Genomic DNA, 16,676 nt, shown 5'->3' with positions numbered 1-16,676 from the left:
CTGAATGTTAACTATTGTTAATATCCAACTTTTAGTGCATTTTTTCGCTCATTCATTGACTTCCTCCTCAACTCCTTGGATACACCTGTGGCGAGCCTGGGAGTCCCAAAGGTCCCATAAGTAAGAATCCTGCTCTTCACATCCTCCCTTTTCATCTTCCTTCTACCCAGCCTGGGAGCCTTGGCTCTGCTTTCCAGTTCTGTCATGGTTTCTACCCCTTGTAATATTTGATAGATTATCATCATTTCCCTCACTCAAATTTCAGCACTTTCTAGAAATTTGGCTCGAACTCCCTCTCTGGTCCATTTACTCCTGTTGTTTTCAACGTGATTCTTTTCTTTCCCATCACCCCTCCCCCGTCCGGACACCACCAGATCTATACACTAAGGTCCCAAAACTAATCACCAGTGGTGGTGGGGGAGGGGGGAAGGGCGGTAGGGGAGATGCCCAAAGGGCCTCAGGTGATCTGAATGAAGCTGGGTGTGGGTACTAAAGATGTCACAGGACAACTGATATTTCATCCTACTGCCAGCGTACACTCAAATCTCAGGAGTGAAAGGGACTTAAAAGCTCATCCATGCCTCCGCCTCTGATTACACCAAAATATTAGCCATTAAGGAAAGATTAGCATTCCACGGCGTCCTCGGAGATCTCTGAAGTGGATTCCATTGCTTCCCTTAGTAATGCATTCCAGAGGCTCATCATACTCAGAGAGATTTTCCTCCTGCAGAACCTAAATCCTGCTGGAAGCAATTTAAACCATTCCCCTTTGGCCTGTCTTTGTGTGGAAAAAGAGGAAAGCTCTTTGCCACTGCCCATGCGGGTCCCTTCACAGATTCCTTGGCTCCCACAGACACTTCATTTACTGATTGCAACGAGAGCACAGCAGGGGCAGAGACAACAGGAGAAGGAGAGCGAGGTCACGGAGAAACCCTCGCCTTTTCCTTTCTGGCCAACTTTGTGGAGAGGAAGCACCCAGGGCTCTAGGGCCTGGGTTTAACCCAGCTCTCGCATCTCATTATCCTCGGTCAAGTCTCCTGCCCCTTTCACCGCCTGGTGACCTACTTTCATCTCCAGCGAGGTTCTCCCCTGGAAGCATGTAGGTAACGCGCAGCTCAGCAACAGGGTGATGCAGCCGAGCCACACAGCTGACCTGACCTTTCCCTTCCTCTCCAGAGTTACACGAAGGAAGGAATAAAGACGACCAGGTTTTCTGCTGGCCAAACCTGCTTTTCTTTCCTGGCAAAATGACACTAGGAGACAAAGTATATTCTTCCACCCAAGACTGTAAATAAAAGAAAGAATGTTGTGGGTGTATAGGACGTTTGGAACATTTCATTTTTGTAATTGTGCCTTGTGAGCTAAGAGCCACCACAAAAGACCAGTCTTTGGAAACTGATGGGGTTTTGTGGTTGTATTTTGGGGCTGGCTGGCCAGCTGGGATTCTGTTTCCATTTTTCCCATTAGTCCTCAAGTTCTAGATGAGGCCCCCAAGATCCTGAGGCATCAGACCAGAGGCAACCGCCAACACTTTCCCAGGATGAGCGCTGGAATGTGTATTGGCCGGACACATTGATTTGCAAGGTGTTTATAAAATTTCTTGATCCTTTTTTTCCACCTGGTCTGCTTCCTGGATCCAGAGGTTTATAGACTGCAGTGTGCCACCGGGAACCAAGACGTGGAATAAACACTCCACGCTCTTCCCTGGGACCTTCTTTTGTGTAACTTTTTCTTTTTAAAATTCTCTTGCACTCTTCACTTTTGTTTCCTTTTTCTCTCTGTCCCCCCCCCCTCTGGTGTCTCTGTTTACACAGTTTAGAGCTGGGGAAGATTTTGGTAGTTTTCCAGCTGCCTATGCACAAGTGTAATTGAGTCATTTATTTTTAGTGATGTCAAGACTTGGAGAACAGAAATAAAAGGAACATTGCACACTGACTGACTAAAATGGAAGAGAGTGCTCATTTGGAGGATGAAGATACAGAGGATGTGATTATTTTCAAACTGGAGGCTCTTCACTTCTCATTTCAAAATCAGATTTGGAATATAATTTGTTTTATTTTCAGCTGGTGGGGTCTCCGGTCTCAAGCCAAATTATTCTATGTCATTCTGGGGTAGATGTCTAACTGGCAGCTCCTTCATGAATAAACCTGTCATTTTCTTCCCCTTTAGCAAGAGAGCCCTACTTGCATTATTTCCTGGATGGAAAAGATGAGGCTTAAATTAAAGACCTGTGGGACGTCCTGAGATCCTCACAGGAAAAGGTCACTGGAACATCATCTGTCATTTAAAACAAAACAATTAAACAGATGCAAAAGCCTATGTGTTTGATGACCAGCACATTCCAAGTCTATCGAGTTACCTTTTTCTATGCACCTACATATATTTTGGGTGGAAATCAAACCTGGAATTGGAGAAGTATCGTTTGTTCTTTACAAAACTGTCACAGAGTGCTAATGGAATTGACTCACGCATTTTTTTCCTTCCTTTGATTCTCCCACCCTCCTCATCCCTCCACCCCCACAAAAAAAGATAAAAGACAACTATGAAATCAGTACAATAGAACACACAGTATTTGAAAATAAATTTGTGATTGATAAAACTAGTTAGTGTTAACTGACTGCACATTATATGCCAGGCACCGCTCCAAGTATTGACATATCAGAGAGATAGCACTATGATCCCAATTTAGAGACAGGAAAGAGATGAACAGAGATATTAAGTAATTTCTGAGTTGTGCTGTGAACCCAGAGAGTTCAGCTCTGGTGTCTTTATTTGTACTCCCTGCACTATATGCCTCTCACAGCAGTGGACAAGCAACTGACAAATGGGAGAAACATATGCAAGACAGATGGCAAAAGGATATGATTCTTAATATACAAAGAACTTTTGCCAAACAATGAGGAAAAAAGCCAATACCTCAACAGAAAAATAGACAAAGGACAACAATAGACAATTCACACATATAGAAACCTCCAAATAGTTGATAAAATGTTTTAAAATATCAAATCATACTAAAATCAAAGATACGTAAGCTCAAACAATCATATATCTTTTTTTCTATTAGATGAATTCATAATCGATGAATTCTAATTTTTCTTATAATCGAAAAAAATCCTGCTCAGTGTTGACAATGGTGTGAGGGAACAGCTACCCTCAAACACTGCTGGTGTGAAGTATAAGTTGCTGCAACATTAATGGAAAGAAAAATTTCAATATTAATGAAAATCTTTAAAATAAGTTTAGTAATTCCACTTCTGGATATTTATTCTAAGTAAATAAAAAGGAGAACAAACATTTATGCATAAAGATGTCAACCTTAGAATTATTTAAAATAATAGTAGATCTTTATTATAGAACATCATACTATCATCAAAACTCATGCTCTTAAAGAAAATAGGGGGCTTCCCTGGTGGCGCAGTGGTTAAGAATCCACCTGCTGATGCAGGGCACACGGGTTCGAGCCCTGGTCTGGGAAGATCCCACATGCCGCAGAGCAACCAAGCCCGTGCACTACAACAACTGAAGCCCGCGCACCTAGAGCCCATGCTCCGCAACAGGAAAGGCCACTGCAGTGAGAAGCCCACACACCGCAACGAAGGGTAGCCCCTGCTCGCCACAACTAGAGAAAGCCCGCACACAGCAACGAAGACCCAATGCAGCCAAAAATAAAATAAATTACATTAATTAAAAAGAAGATGTGGCACATATATACAATGGAATATTACTCAGCCATAAAAAGAAACAAAATTGACTTATTTGTACTGAGGTGGATGGACCTAGGTACTGTCATACAGAGTGAAGTAAGTCAGAAAGAGAAAAACAAATACCATATGCTAACACACATATATGGAATCTAAAAATAAAATGGTTCTGAAGAACCTAGGGGCAGGACAGGAATAAAGACGCAGACATAGAGAATGGACTTGAGGACATGGGGAGGGGGAAGGGTAAGTTGGGACAAAGTGCGAGAGTGGCATGGACATATATACACTACCAAATGTAAAACAGATAGCTAGTGGGAAGCAGCCACATGGCACAGGGAGATCAGCTCGGTACTTTGTGACCACCTAGAGGGGTGGGATAGGGAGGGTGGAGGGAGACGCAAGAGGGAGGGGATATGGGGTTATATGTATACATATAACTGATTCACTTTGTTATAAAGCAGAAACTAAGACACCATTGTAAAGCAATTAGAGCCCAATAAAGATGTTAAAAAAATAATTAATTAATTAAAAAAAGAAAATAGGAATGGAAAACGCTCATAGTATATTAATATTATAAATATTAATATAATAAAAAGGGAGTTTATATAACAGTATGTATACAATTTGCAGCATTATGTAAAGGGTACCTATGCATAAAAGAAACACTGGAAGCCAGAAAGTTAACATGTGTTTTTCCTAATGATGAGAGTACTCATGATTCTTACTTTCTTCTGTACAATCTTTTTCAATGCAAACTTATTATTTTATAATCCACAAAAATTGTAAATTATAAAAGTGGAGTGAATATAGGAAGATAGAGGCATGCAAATACCTATAATGAATAAACTCCTGTAAATTACACTTGAGCGTGGACAAGCTCTGAGAGTACTGGCAGATAAAGCCAAAAGGGAAATAAACTGCATACGTCACCTTTTAATAGAAAGCTTACTAATTCATTTTTCAAAGACTTTTTCCCCAAGGATATTATTGACTATATTTATACAGGAGAGGTTTTTATATAGGAGACGTTGGGTAACACCGAACAATGCCTTCATTCTGCTTCTATGGAAAACACAGATTCTTTGTTCAAAGGCACAGCCTTATAGTGACCATCTAAAAATGTAAACACTGAGGAAATAAGAGTAAACGACTCAGAAAAGATATTTTGTCAGGAAAGTAAAGTAAGATAGTGAATAAATGTTTCCCCTGGAATACCTAACTTCTTAATTCAGGGATAGATCGCAGACAACCCTGGGGAAGACTCTTGGGTCAAAGGAGCAATGTTTTCTCCCCAGAGTCATTTAGAGTAGCCAGTGTTAATAATGCAATAAAAAACACTGTTGGCATATAAACAACTCCAAGGTTAACAGACCAAAAATTATAAGACTTTGGTATGCATAGAATTCTCTAGTAAAATATATTCCTCCATGATATGAAATTAGCCTCAGATTAAAGTGAAGAAAGTGTGATTTAAAGGGATTTCTGCCAGTCCTCTCCCTGTAAAAATATTTACTCTATAAGTCTTACTACAAAGATAGAAAATCAAAGAAGGATAACATTTGCAAACCTAGAAAGCCTTTAGAATTTCTATCATCCAGAAATGATTAACTTTGGGGGAGTCATGAACTTCTCTCGAAATCTAATGAAAGCTATGGAGTCTCTCTCCAGAAATATACACATGTACACCAAATTTTGCATAAAACTGAAGAGGTTCAAGACTGACCTCACGTCCATCCACAATTCCCTATGATAAGAACACCTGAGCTAGTTCAACCTTGTGTTTTTGAGAGGGTTTTAGAGAAAGCATTCTGCCTCATTGAACAACATTTCTTATTTTCACAACATTAATCCCTCCAAGTGAGTGAAGTAACTTGCCCAGGATCATAAGGCAAATTAAATGGCAGATGAAGGATATAAACCAGGTCTTCTAACTCCCAGGATAGTCTTCATTCTCTCAGATCCTTTGTCCACTTAGATTTAAAAACCTCCCTTGGTTTCCCATAACCTGGGTTAAGAGAGAAATCTCTAAGACACACATCTAGGGAAACCTACGGAAGATTGAGGTATCCCCTGGGAACACAACACTGAGAAAATACTTGGAGTAAAGGTGGACTCAAAGGCTTTTCTGAAGTCACCAACACCATGGTTTTTCAATGGACCAGAGTTCATAACAGCATCCTATCCATTTTAGACAGTTCTTCTTTCATAAATCTTGGGCTATCTTCTGATTATTGTCAAAACATCTGAAAATCAAACATAACATCTTGCCCTGGTTTTAGAACCAGCAGTGAATCAAAGTTCTCCAGCAACCGAGGTAATAAAAGTGATGACATGCCTGAAAATAGGAGGGATGAGGCATAACCATCAGCGGTATCAGAGCTGTACAATTTATCTTCATGATAGGAAGTGACTATTATTTTCTTTATTCACCAGGAGAAATTTGTGACTCATGAGCAAAGGAGTATTGTAGGATGCTTTGGTGTCTGAAGACTACAGACAGAAAATGTAGACCTTTCCTTTTATTTAATCAAACAACTGGATTGAATATTCCTATCAATCAACTGCATGGGTATGACCGTGCACTGGGTTTGACTGGAAATTCCCTCTTCAGTATCCTGTTTATTCGAGTCCTACTCATCCTCCTAGGTCCATTCACATCTCACGCAACCCAGAGAGACCTCCCTGATTACCCTAGCCCACACTCATCTCATCCTTCTTTGCGGTGGCTACAGCGCTTTTCTATAGGACATAATTCAACACCACTTACATACAGCTTAATGGATCACACTAACTACTTCATGAGTCTTGTTTCTCTAACCAGATAATAAGTTATTCAAAGGCAGGAATCATGTTTTCCCTGCTGCTTGATACTGGGCACAAGTATTCAAAACTTGTGTGTTGACTAACAGATTAAAATGAGAAAAACAGTCACCCACCCACCTGAATCCAGCCCAGCGGCATTCAGCTCAGAGCAGAGTTAAGCTTTCCTGCCTGATGAGCCTCTGATGATGCTTCAACATCTAGCTCTCAGCGCCAACTCCTCTGCAACAATCCTACGAACAGAAAAATGCTGAGAACCCCTGTTCAAACCAAATAGCATGGTACTTCTGTGGAGATGAGTAACTCTAGGAGACCTGGGAGGACAATTACCCCTCCCACGAGCAGGATGGTTTTAACCCAAAAGTATATTTTGAATGATTATCTATATTATCTTCTATCTTTACTTGAGATCTAAGAAAGTCAGTGGAAATTTCCAGAGTTGCAGCCCCCCCCTAGACGATGGACTACCATACAGCCATTCAAAATAATAAGACAGAAATAAATGGACTGATGTGGAATGATGTCTAAAAATCTAATTTTACATGGACAATAAAGCAAATTGTACATAAATATTGATTCCATTTTTGGAAAAATGTGTTTTCGAATGCACACATACTGCACCTATATGGGTCATAGATGCATAGAAAACCTACGGATGCATTTATTAAAAATATTGTCAATCACGGTTCTCTCTGGGAGTGGGATTTGGAACCTGGCAGGGGAGGAAAAACAGAACTTTACCATTTCACTTCAGGCAACTTTGCAGTATTTTTTTAGATTTTGCAGTAAACAAGACTTTGATTACTTACGTCATTTTAGAGTCCTATTTCTTAACTTTCAAAAAAGTCACCTGTTGAGGTCTTCAACAGTGTGACCTTGAGACAGACTGGGAACTGGGACCTGGGACCCTTTGCTGCACTGCTTGCACCAGGACAAATGTTTCCTCGAGTAACGAAATACATAGAAACTATGGGGGACTAAAAATAACTGCGTGCATGGGCATTTGGGGCAAATTATGGACAAGACAGAAAATTTCCAAAAACTCAACTGCCACTTCTGAAGAGCCAGGAGCAAAAACAGGGTGTCGGGGGCAAAAGCAGGGTACTGCACATGCCCCCTGCACTCAACACCACCAAAGGGGTGGGCAAACCATCTAAGCCCCGCCTCAGCCCAACCCCTGGACACACCCCCACCCTCACCTTGTATAAGGAAGCAGCTCACCCCACCCTCAGGGACAGAGCGAGGGAACCTGTTACTTGTTTTCGCTCCCCCCCTTCTGCACTGGGGCCCCAGTAAAGCTGTGCCTGAATTTCTTGTCTGGCCTCTTATCAATTCCTAAGAGGAAGGCCCTTCTTGGGGAAGGCCAAGAACCCTGGTCAGTAACAACCTCACCCTTCTCTCACCGCTCCACCACGTTCTCTGGGCTCCGACCACCCACGTGGTGGATGTCTCCACGCCATGCTCCTTCAGCCAGTGTTCTTTTCTCTCTCCGGAATGACACCCCTCTCTTATTTCTCTGGTCAGCCCCCACTTGTCCTTCAAGAGCCACCCAAAGTCCCACCTTCTCTGTGATGCTCCAGGATGAATAATTACTCCTATTTCTGTGCCTCACAGCACTTTCCACACATCTCTGCTAGAACATGGATACAACTACATTTTTAAAAATTAACGTTTTTCTCCTCCATGAGGGTGAGCTCCTTCAAGCCAGAATATGACAGTATTTTGTTCATCTTTGGGTCCCTAGCACCTCACACATCTCCTGGCACACAGTGAGTGCTTACAGAAGTATTTGATGAAAGCAAAAACTGCAAATCGGAATCCCGCCTAGACAGCCCTGGACACTCCAAATAGCCAAACAATTCTAGATAACAGCCTTGTTGCAGATATTCTCAATAAAATGTTTCTGCTTCTTAAGTCAAAAGACAAAACCCCATTTGTATTCTGTGTATTAGCTCCAGACAATGATTTGATGTCACAATCTACTACAGGTCAGCCCAAGGCAACCCCTTTGATTGAATTAAAGGAATATAATCAGAATACAATCTCTGATATAATGCATCACACAGACAATTCCAGACATACTCCCAGGAGCAGCTTCGTGGATTAGCTTGACGTAAATTAGGGCGTACTTTCCGTTAAGTCCATATGTAACAAATTTTCTTTCCATGTTGATCTTCAATAACTGCCCTGATTTGAGTAACCTCCCTGTTCTTGGTTACATGTCACCTCTGAGAGCTTCATGACCACCAATCTTCACTGTTTATCAGACAGAAAACTAGATTTCAGGAGCCTCACCACTGAGCCTGTGAATCAACATAAAACGGTCTGAAATAAGAGTAACTATAATACACCATAGTGGGCTTCCCTGGTGGCTCAGTGGTTGAGAATCTGCCTGCCAATGCAGGGGACACGGGGTCGAGCCCCGGTCTGGGAAGATCCCACATGCTGCGGAGCAACTGGGCCCGTGAGCCACAACTACTGAGCCTGCGCATCTGGAGCCTGTGCCCCGCAACGAGAGGCCGCGACAGTGAGAGGCCCGCACACCATGATGACAAGTGGCCCCTGCTTGCCGCAACTACAGAAAGCCCTCACACAGAAACGAAGACCCAACACAGCCAAATAAATACATACATACATACATACATACACTATAGTAAGTGATCTACACACCTGATCATATTTAGTTCCATGGTCAGCAGGCAGGCTTCAGCTAAAGTGTTGTCCTCTTTTCTGTAAAGTTCTGTAACAGTTCCTAAGTTTCTGCAGAGCATGGACACTGCGCTTGCCCTGAGGAATAAACCAATGGTATTTTAACAAATCTTTGAAATAAAGACTGTGCACACAAAACAAAAAACAAAGTGAGACAACAATAACAGCAATAAGATAACAGCTCCAAGAGGTGCGGAATGTTAACCTTATCTTACAGAGAACACAGAGGACCAAAGCAGTTGACTTGTCTGAAGTCACACAGCTACTAAGTGGCACAGCCCAGTTTAGAGCCAAATCACTTGACTCCATCCCCTTGCCTCTTCCCATTAAGCCATGTGGCCTCCCCCTAAAAGATGGGATATGTCCAATTTCAAACCAGAGAACTTCCACAGTCATTGAGACACCAAAAACGAGGCACTATGTTTGTTACAGCAGCTACAAATTTCTCCCCTTTTTATGTCTACCACCGATCCATATTTTTATCTACTCATTGAACACGTAATGAGCACCTACTATTTACCAGACATCGTGGCAAACACTTGGAATGAACTCCAAGTGATAAATAATGTGCGTTTGTGTCCCCAAGGCAAACTTATTGATTATCTGGTGATTAGAACTCATTGACCAGGAAGGCTATGTTTATCTCAACAGAGCAATTTTTCTATAAAAAGAATAATTGCTATGAAATGTGAATATTAATATCAGCCAACGTTTACTGAGGATTTACAGTCCTCTAGGCATTGTTCTGAGAACTTGACGTGTATTAACGCGTTTAATACAGTCACTTCGTAAGTTTAGAAGCTTTGATGAATCCCATTTTACAAATAAAGAAACTGAGATACAGATAAGCGTGTTATCAAAGTCAGACAGCTAAGAAATGGCAAAGCCACGATGAAAACCCAGGTAGTCTGAATACAGAACTAAACCACTATTTTATCTAATCTCTCAATTTAATATATGAAATTAACATATTTAATTTCATATATTAAATCTAGGGTCGCCAAGATGAATAAGGCAATATTCCTGTCCTCGAGGAATTAGTGGAAAAAGCAGACAAGTAAGCAGGTAGTACAATACAGAGTGACAGGACTGTGTACAGGGGCCTGGAGGAGCACAAGGAAGGGGTCCCAACATTTGCAATAACCCACGTGCTTTCCTCATATAGACAGAGACCAGGCGCCCTCTCCTAAGTCCTAGGATTCATTCAGTGCCCGGAGAACCTGGTAAGGAGAAAGATGGGAGAGGAAGTGACAAGGGAAAGGATGACAGAACGAGGAAAAGAAGGAGAAAGGGACTGATAAAGGAAATACATGAAAATATGCCTGCCTAACCATCAGCCTTTCTCCCTGTAAGACGTTTCTGTCCCTTGGAAATGCACAAAAGCTTAGAAGACAACCTGTAAATCTGGCCTTAAATGTTTCCCTACTCTCCAGGGCAGAACAAGAAGATGAAAGGTTCCCCTCTCTTTGGACCCCTCAGGTACCTTGATCAGTGATCGGATGACAATTAGGGACCCCAGGAAGGGAAATGGACAGGGCTCCATTACTCCAATATGTGAGTACACTCCATTAAGCCATTTACCAACCTTTTATAGTAGATGTTCAGATTGTTTTCAGTTGTACTGAAATTATAAAGAATGTTGGAATGAACTTTTTTTTTTTGGCCGCACCATGCGGCATGCAGAACTTCCCCGACCAGGGATCGAACCCATGCCTCCTGCAGTGGAAGTGCGGAATCTTAACCACTGCACCACCAGGGAAGTCCGGCATGAACATTTTTATAGTTGCACTTTTGTATACTTTTGACTACTTCCTATAAAAGATCCCAGAGTGGAATTACTAATTCTAAGAGTATATTTCCTTTTTAAACTCTTAATCCATATGGCAAAAACACTTTCCAAAAAGTGGTAATAAATTATATCCCACTGGAAATATTTGAGAGTGATTATTCAATCACACTCTACCCAGCACTGTTATACTTTTTTTTTTGTGATACGTGGGCCTCTCACTGTTGTGGCCTCTCCCGTTGTGGAGCACAGGCTCCGGACGCGCAGGCTCAGCGGCCATGGCTCACGGGCCCAGCCACTTCGCGGCATGTGGGATCTTCCCGGACCGGGGCACGAACCCCTGTCCCCTGCATCGGCAGGCGGACTCTCAACCACTGCGCCACCAGGGAAGCCCTGTTATACTTTTTTAAACTTCATTATTTTGTTAGAAAAAACTGTAAGTTATTATTTTAATTGTCCTTTTTAAAATACTGGTGAGGTTGAATTTGTTCGGCAAGTTTATTAATCATCTATATTAATTGAGATTATGCATATAAACCTTGTAAGTCCTCAGAAGAGATTACTTTATCATTATTTTAGAAATGAGTTGGAAAATTATTTCATGGTTACTGGCTATGTATAGTTCTTTTTAAACTTTTAAGTTCACTTATTTTTTTTCCCATTTCTCTATTGAAGTTTCAGTGGTTTCTTATTAGCGAGTTGCGTGAGCTTTTTATATATTAAGTATATGACCTCTTTGTTTTGGAGAAAAGTTCCTGTTTTGAAGGATTGCTGTCCCTAACAGAACACTGCTATCTCCAGGCATTATGCTTTGCAAATATGACTCCAGGTTTTGGTTTCATTGATGAAGAAAGAGAAGCTTAAAATTCAGTGTTTTCTCTTTTCTTTTTAAGGTCAAATTTTTTAGTTAATTAAATTTTTTGAAGTAACATTGGTTTATAAAATTATATAAGCATCTTGTGCACGACATTATATTTCTAATTCTGTATACACTATAGCATGCTTACCACCAAAAGTTTAGTTTCCATCCATCATCATATAGTTGGCTCCCTTTACATATTTCACCCTCCCTCCACCCCCAACCCCTCTGGTAACCACTACTCTGTTCTCTGTATCTACATGTTTGTTTTGGTTTGGTTTGTTCATTGACTTTGTTTGGTTGTTTTTTTATATTCCACATGAGTGAAATCACACAGTATTTGTCTTCTCCATCTTATTTCACTTAGCATAATACCCTCAAGGTCCATCCATGCTGTTACAAATGGCAAGATTTCTCTTCTTTTTACTGCTGAGTAGTATTTTAGTGTGTGTGTGTGTGTGTGTGTGTGTGTGTGTGTGTGTATACATACACATCACATCTTCTTTATCCATTCATGCACTGATAGGCACTTAGATTATTTCTATATCTTGGCTATCGTAAATCATGCTGTGATGATTTGTCCAAACCCATGGTACGTAAAATACCAAGAGTGAACTCTAATGTATTAAACTATGGCCTTTGGGTGATAATGATGTGTCGCTGTAGGCTCATGGACTGTAGCAAATGTACCACCCTGGTGAGGGATGTTGGTAATGGAGGAGGCTGGGCACATATGGGTAAATGGGAATCTTTGCACCTTCTGCTCAATTTTGCTGTTAATATAAAACTTCCATAAAAATAGAGTTTATTAATTTTTGAAAATGTTAAAAAATATAATGTTGTGATGAACATAGGGGTTCATATATCTTTATGAATTAGTGTTTTGGGAAAAGAGAATGACAGTTCTCCAGAAACCAAACTTTCCGTTATGGCATATTGCTAAAACGTATAGAGCATTCAAAATAGCTGTCACGAAGAAACTCAACAAGCTACAAGAAACCTCAGAAAGATGTACCATGAGCTCGGGGAGAAAATTAACAGAAGGAATACTTTACCAAAGAGATTGAAACTCTGAAAAAGAACCAAACAAATTTTAGAGCTAAAGAACTCAGATGAAGAGTACATTAGAAAGCACTGGAAATAAGGTAAAATTTCTATACAGTGACATGTACGAATCTTAGGTGTATCATTTGATGAATTTTGACAAATATATACATCTATGTCATGAACCACACACAATACGTGAGTTTGTTGTAGGTAGAAGGATTTCCCTTCTTCTGCCCTTATTTATTCTCCATGTTTGCAAAGCACTTTGTAATGTAACCTTTTTTTACATTGTATTCTAGAGCTTTTGCCTACTCCATAAGCATAATACTCATATTACTCTGAGGCAAGAACACAATAGGTGCCCAATATGTTTGTGGAAAGCCTGGGCACCTCATGGAAAGTATATTTCACATGGCCAGGTCTACAACACAATCATATCATTAATACCTATAATGGGGGAAATTTAAGATGCACTGTAATGTTTGTGTAAAGCATGAAAAATCCCCAGTTACACATGGCATTGGAATGCAGCTAACTCCCCACTGGAGGCACACAGGAGCCTATTTAAACTTGACGAACTATTTGGAAGCCATTCTCAATGTGATTCTTATCTTCAAACAGAAACTCAGATTACAAGGAGAAACTTTTCCCTCAACCAGCAGTATCGAAAAAATTTTAAGTAGAATATATAGCATTTATCAAATAAAAAAAAAAGAAGTCCCACTTCTAGAATACTTATTTTATGTGTCACATCTTTGCAAGGAAGTTTATACATAACACCTCATGGATTCTTCACCAAAACTCTGCAAAGTAGGTATCCATTTCACAAGTTGGAAGCTGTCACCTGGTATAGTTAATTTGCCCCAATCCATATACCTTGTAAGAAACAGAGTTAGGATCTGAGTTCAGGTCTAATGAAGTCAAATTTCCCAAGACAGATGCAGCTCAGATGAGTTCTAATCGGTGCAATATTAGAAGCAAAGCACCCAAAAAGTTCAAGTTGCAGCCTGCCAAGGCAATATTCTTTGGGGATTACTTAGAAACATCAACTAATTACTAGATCACAGGGATGTTCGACCTGCATACCTGTCTCAATGGAAGTGTGAGCTCAAGCAACGAAACCATTTGTCTACCATCGCAGTTGATACTTTTTATGAGGCTGCCCACGTGTAGGGTGTCCAAGGAACACATGCAGAGATTCCAAGGTTTACTTTTACATGCAACTCTGTAAAATCGAAAATTTCCTTAAAAGAAATATTGTGGTAATAAGAATGTAGACTCTAGAATCAGAATTCTAGCTTTGAAAAAAAAAGAAAAAAGAATTCTAGCTTTGCTTCTGATTAACAATACATCCTGATACGTACAATGGAATACTATTCAGCTATAAAAAAAGAATGAAATAATGCCACTTGCAGCAACATGAATGCATCTAGAGATTATCATACTAAGTGAAGTAAGTCAGAAAGGGAAAGATAAATATCATATGATATCACTTACATGTGGAATCTAAAATATGACACAAGTGAATATATCTACAAAACAGAAACAGACTCACAGGCATTGAGAACAGACTTGCGGTTGCCAAGGGGAAAGGAGGGTGGGGGAGGGATGGACTGGGAGTTTGGGATTAGCAGATGCAAACTATTATACGTAGAATGGATAAACAACAAGGTCCTACTGTACAGCACAGCAAATGATATTCAATATCCTGTAATAAACCATAATGGGAAAGAATATTAAAAAAGAATATATGTATATATATAAAGCTGAGTCGCTTTGCTGTACACCAGAAACTAACACAACATTGTAAATCAACTATACTTCAATAAAATAAAAGTTTTTAAAGAAACAGTATATCCTGCGACAAATTGTTTAACCTCCCTATGGCTTAGTTTCTTTATCTGTAGAAATGGAAATAATAATTGTAGCTACTTCATGTCGTTGCTATGAAGATTAAGAGAGTAAATTCATGTCAGTGAATGAATGCATGCTTAAAACCATAACCAGCACATGGTAAGCACTTTCAACCAAGCTAAGCTGCTGTTTTTATTATTACTTTTTCTCTAGTACCTGTCGTTCACGTGTTCAAAACAGTGGGATTCATTCAGGCTAATTTTTTTTTTAATGCTTGAATTAGTGAAAAATCTGTGTTACAGTATTTTTTTAATCCTTAATGTTACTTTCAAAAAGACATAGGCATTTAAACTGAAGTAACTAAAAAGTATTCACACAGAAAGTTTCATAGGGAACCTACTTCAGAAAGTGGATGTTAACAGTTTGCTTATAAATGAATTAAGTCCTTTGAAAAGTGTCTTCTATTAAATAGTATTTTATCACATTATACTATTTGCTTGACTAACCATCACTTTCCCTACGAAAAGCAATTTCATAGATTAAAAAAGCATTGAAAAGCATCTTCAAGATAACTGATGCCAATCTTACTCTTACCAGGAAACCCAAGCTACCCAGCACTTAATGTCACATGGATTCCATGAAGAAAGCTTATACTCTCATTTCAGTCTAGTCCATCTTTAGAAAGTGATTCCTTAGATTGGGCTAAATTCTTTGTCCTTAAAATGTTCATTCTATGGCACTGCTGCCTGGAATCACATTGAAGGAGTATCATTCATTTTCTGGCTGATAGCAGTTTGAGAACTTGAAGTCAGCTGTTATATCCTTCCCTGAAATGTTTTCCCTGAAAGAACACCCTCAGTTCTTTGGACTATTTTTTACTGGCATGACTTTGGATGCGTCATCTGCCTAGGTTGTTTCCTTCTGGACTTCCTCCTGCTTGACCTTTTTCCTCCTATACTGGGATTACCAGGACTGAACATGATACTCTATAATCTGATCAGAGTAATAAGTAAGATACTGCCTTGCTTGTTCTAGACCAAAGATGTGCTCTAGTCATTGACTCTCTTGACTTATACAAAGTTTAGCATCCTCCACCTCTCCACCTGTCTTTTTTTGTGTGTGTGAAGGAGGGAGCTGTTATTAGTCAGGGTGGAGGGAGAGAGCTGATGGCATAGTTCTAGTGTAAATTCAAAGGCCTGAGAAACAGGAGAGCCATTGGTCTAAGTTCCAGTCTGAATCCGAGTCTGAAGGCAGAAGACTGACGTCCCAGCTCAAAGACAGCCCAGCAGAGGGGGAGAATTCTTTCTCACTCAGCTTTTTATTCTATTCAGGCCTTTAATGAATTGGATGCGGCCCACCCTCACTGGGGAAGGTAATCTGCTTTGCTCAGTCTACTGACTTAAATGTTAATCTCAACCAGAAGCTCCTTCACAGACATACCTAGAAATAATTTTTAACTAAATATGTGGTCACCCCATTGCCCAGTCAAGTTGATAAAATGAGCCATCACACTGTGCTGTCTGCTATGTCAGCCATTTCTTTCCCACCTTCTACCTTCAATATTTTCCCCAGCACTTTACATCTATCCCTATTACATGTCTTTCAATATTTCACCCATGGTTTCAGACTTGGGGAAATCTCAGCTACTGATTCCTTTATCACCTTATTGGATACCAACCCCGAATTGCCATGTATAATACTGCTCAACAAATTTTCTAATATAAAATGTTAAACTGGAAACTACCAAGAAAAGCATCCTATAGAGTGCCAGGTTTCCATCCATGCATTAATCAGTTCTGAGAGTGGTCACTGATTATCTATTGTCTAGTTTAATTGTAGCATCAGCTACCATCATCTTCATAAGATCAGAAAAGCTTGGGATGACATTATGCCTATC

The 16,676-nt window shown here is 40.1% G+C and overlaps 1 long non-coding RNA gene across 17 annotated transcripts in view; it reads right to left on the bottom strand.

The window, feature by feature from the left end:
- The window catches only part of LOC132427182 (uncharacterized), a 204,976-nt gene that overhangs the window by 110,011 nt on the left and 78,289 nt on the right, over positions 1–16,676 (bottom strand). For 15 of the 17 annotated variants that reach the window (XR_009519830.1, XR_009519832.1, XR_009519823.1 and 12 more), the window contains one exon: positions 9,195–9,311. This is a non-coding gene — a long non-coding RNA (uncharacterized lncRNA). Of the gene's footprint in view, positions 1–6,644; positions 6,758–9,194; positions 9,312–16,676 lie in introns of all 17 variants that reach the window. The other 2 variants (XR_009519818.1, XR_009519825.1) reach the window with 1 other exon arrangement.

Source organism: Delphinus delphis, chromosome 6, assembly GCF_949987515.2.
Source record: "Delphinus delphis chromosome 6, mDelDel1.2, whole genome shotgun sequence".
NCBI lineage: Eukaryota > Metazoa > Chordata > Mammalia > Artiodactyla > Delphinidae > Delphinus > Delphinus delphis.
This window is presented reverse-complemented; position numbering and strand designations above follow the sequence as displayed.